Source organism: Choloepus didactylus, chromosome 2 (genome assembly GCF_015220235.1).
Source record: "Choloepus didactylus isolate mChoDid1 chromosome 2, mChoDid1.pri, whole genome shotgun sequence".
Taxonomy (NCBI): domain Eukaryota; kingdom Metazoa; phylum Chordata; class Mammalia; order Pilosa; family Megalonychidae; genus Choloepus; species Choloepus didactylus.
In genome coordinates, this window is record NC_051308.1 from 179,809,361 (window position 1) to 179,813,510 (window position 4,150).

Genomic DNA, 4,150 nt, shown 5'->3' on the forward strand with positions numbered 1-4,150 from the left:
GGGCTACCACTGCAGTTCTCCCTTCTCCTTCCCAGAGCTGGCAGCCCCTCCTCCCACGGGACTGAGCCTGGCAGGGAGGGGTGCGGGTCCCCTGGCTGCAAAAACTTACAGATTTCGCTGATCTCAGCAGTTCGACATTTTCATGAGTGTTGTATGAAGTATGCCCAAAGACAGATTGCTCTGTGGTGTCCAGTCCAGGCAGTTCCTGGCTTTTTACTTACTTTCCTGGAGGAGTAACTAAAACTTACAGCTCACCAGTCTGCCATCTTGCCCCGCCTCCCCTAATTTTTTATCTTATATAAAAATGTTGCATGCATTAATTTATTCCACAAAAGTATATTGAGTGCTAATTATGCAACAGGCAGTATTCTAGATGATGGGGATAGAGTAGGAAACAGACCAGACAAACTCCCTACCCTCATGGGGCTTACATACTGTTAACACATATAATACATAAGTAAAAGATACATCATATAAAGGTTATAGATGAGAGAAGGAAGGGGGTAATAATGGGAATTTCCTGAATGTCTTGTTTTGCTAGACTGCTGTGACAAATACCACACTATGGCATAGGTCAAACAAGAAGAAATTTTTGCCCACAGGTTTGAGGCTAGAAGTCCAAAATTAATATATTGGCAAGGTTCACTTTCTCCCACAGTCTGTAGTGTTCTGGCACTGGTTGCCAGCAATTCTTGGGGTTCCTTGGCTTGTATTCCTGCCTCCTGTCACGTGGTGAGGTCCTCTCCTTTCTCTCCTTCTCTGGTTTCCTTCTGCTTCTTCCTGTGGCTTTCTCTGACTCTACCTTTCAGTTTCCTATATTTATAAGGCCTCCAGTAATATGAATTAAGACCCACCCTGATTCAGTTGGGTGCTGAACAACTTCAAGAGGTGCTATTTACAATGCGTTCATACCAAAAAGAATGCAGATTAAGATTAACATGCCTAAATTTGGGTACATAATTCAATATACCACACCAGAGAAGAGGTTATAATTTAAAACTGAGTGGTAGGTAAGGTCTTATTTGATGATGTGCTACTAAAGCAGAAAATTGAAAGACTTAAGGAGCAAGCTATATGAATATCTAGTAGAAAAGAATCCCAACTAGTGCAAGTGCCCTCAAGGCAAATTTGCTCAAGTTTCCAAAGAATAGTGAAAATGCTGGAGTAGTTGAAGTGGACTGAGCAAGTGGGTAAATGGTAGAAGTGAGCACAGAATTAGTGATGAGCCAGGTTATATTAGGCATGGTGAAAACTTTCAATCTGAAGAAGATGGGAAGATTTACAGAGTTTTGAATAGAAGAGTGCTATGATCAGACTTATATTTTGAAAGAATTACTCTGGATTCTATATTTGGTGGAGTATAAAGAGATAAGGGTGATAGCAGGGGCACCAGTTGGGATGTATTGTGATATTATAGATGAGAAGGGAAAGTAGGTTGTACTAGAGAGATGGCGGAGGAAGTGGTGAGAAATGGTCAGATTTGGGATATTAAAGGTAGTGCCAACAGAATTGAGGGAGAAAGAAATGAACTCAAGATAACTTTAAGGGTTAGGTCTTAACTGCTAAAAGAATGAAGTCGTCATTTAGTGAGATAGGGAAGACTAAGTGAGGAGCAAGATGGGGGAGGGATCAGTCAGTGGGGTCTTATCTGTTAAGTTTGACAGGCAAAATAAATATCCAAGTGGAAATATCAATTGGGCAGTTGTATATGAGTCTGGAGTTCAGGAGAATGGTCTGGCCTAAAGAAATAATTCAGGAGTCATCAGCATTAAAGCCATGAGAATCAACAAAATCACCTAGAGAGGAAAAACAGATAGAAAAGAGAAAAGGTATGAAGACTGAGGCCCAGGGCATTTCAATGTTTAGAAGAGAGGTGTAAAAAAAGAAACTAGCAAAAGAGACTAAACAAGCAATGAGGAAGAGAACCACAAGAGAGTATTTGTGAAGTCAAGTCAAGAAAGTGATTCAGAAAGGAGTGACTATTTCAAATGCTGTTGATAGTTAAAATAAGGTGAAGACTAAGAATTGATGACTAGATTCAGGCACATGGAGGTTATTGATGATTTTGACCAGTTGTTTCTGTGAAATGATGGCAATGAATGGCCAATTGTAGAGGAAGCAAGAAATCTGAGAATCAAAATAGATAAAAGCAAGTATCGGTGACCACCCACTATATCTTCCCTATGTCAGGGCCAGCCATCTGGTGGTCCATTGTGATTTGTTAATTCTTAGTGACCAGGTACCCCCTCATGACTTTGACATGCGAAAATCAAATCTCATGACCAACAAGGTCTGAAAAGCCCTCCTGAGAGCCTCAGTGATCTCGGTGCCATTGAGAGACTCAGGGACCCTGGAAAGGAGGAAACAGGAAATTTGGGAGCAACCAAGTGCTCCTCAAGCTAAATAAGAACTAAGTAATAGTATTCAACAAGTATATTTTTCTATGGACTCGTTTGATATTGTTAAATATGAGCTAGAGAAGCTCCTTCCTGTTCTCAATTTGCAAAAATTAGAGCAGTACAGAGAAAATTGAAACAGTCTCTAAAAAAGTAGCAGATTTAATCCTTGAAAAACAGCCTGTTTAGGTAAAGGAACTTGAAAAATTTACCTTATTACTGATAAGCTTAGCTGCTATTACTTGCAAAAATGGGAGGAGACACTTGAATATTGCAAAGGACAGTTTTACTCAAGCTAGTTTAGGCCTTCTCGCAAATCAAAGAAAATGCCAATTGCTGACTAGACTTCTGAAATCCCTGAGAACTATAAAAACGTTGCAAAGGACAGAGGTGTGCTTAAGTGCTAGAGGAGGAAGACAATCCAGGAGCTTCTCAGTTATGCCTGGAATGTCAGAGAGCTGCCAGCACTTTTAAACTCTGCAGTTGTATAAGTGAACTGAATTCAAAGCTGCAAGATGCTTTAGAACAAATGGAGGAACAGTTGGATATAGCTCTTTCCAAAATCTGCAGAAATTTTGGCATTAACCATTATATCAAAGTTCAACAATCTTATTGACTTCTTGGAACAACATAGACAGCAATACATCAACTACACATGCACTTCACCCAAGCCATCCCCAATACTGTGTTTCAAGTTGTTCTTGGTTATGCGGAACCACAGACACAAAATTCCAAAAGCTACAATATAAGGATCTCTGCACAGTATGTAATACCTTAGTTGTCATTCATATGCTCTCTTTTAGCTTTTAAGTGAATAGTCTATTTCTCTTAGCACCTACTAGTTGAAGATGCCTGCTAAAATAAAAATAAATATGCTTGCCAAACATCATTTTCTCCTGTATTATTCCTTTCATCCTAGAGAAACTGGTGGACTCTCTGTCACAAATGGTAAAGGTTGAAGAGATGGTATAGTGTTGTGGAAAGTAGTTGCTTCTAAACTGACTTTCTACTATGACATAGCTTCTATTACCCTTTTCCTTGGGCTCTTGTTTCTCTTCCACAGTTGCATCTAGGGTGCTTCTAAGCAATCACCTTTGGTGGATTCCTGTACAAAGTTTCAGTCTTTTCACGTGTATAAATGCTGTCTCTGTCAGCATCTATAACCAATTTTTCCCTTTTCCTTCTTAAAGAAACATAGGTCTGTAGGTAATTTAACCCACTGGTGAGAAATTGACTGCTGTGTTTTAAAAGCATATCCTGCTGATGCCTTGATGTAGGATGTGAAGAAAATAAAATGATGAACAACTGGGTGAAGAGTTGTGCTGTTTGCTTCTGCAAGGAAGACTGGTGTAGAGCAGGCCTACAGTGGAAAATCATGAGTTTTGTTTTGAACCCAAGATACCCAAACATTCCAGTGGACTTTTTGAGAAGGCAGTTGGATAAAAATAACCTAGGGAGAGAGAAGAGCTGGATTTATAGATTTAGTAATAATCAACATCTAATTGTATTTAAAGCCATGATACTAGATAAGACCATTTGGGGAAGAAGTGTAGCTAAAGAAGACAAGAGGGCTCTGGGCCCTGTTACACTCAGGGACTGTACATTCATGGATTCCTGGATTCAGTAGAGGAGAAACCAGTGGAAGAACCTGAGAAGGAGCAACCAATTGGGTAGGAAGAAAATCAGGAGATCATTGTGTCACGCAGTATAAAGAAGAAAGTGTTTCAAGAAGGGAGTGTAAACCTGTGTCAGAT

At 39.8% G+C, this 4,150-nt stretch overlaps 1 pseudogene; it reads left to right on the top strand.

Moving 5' to 3' along the window:
- The first annotated feature begins 2,259 nt into the window (after positions 1 to 2,259).
- On the top strand, positions 2,260 to 3,206 carry LOC119513945 (annotated as a pseudogene).
- Positions 3,207 to 4,150: the final 944 nt, after the last annotated feature.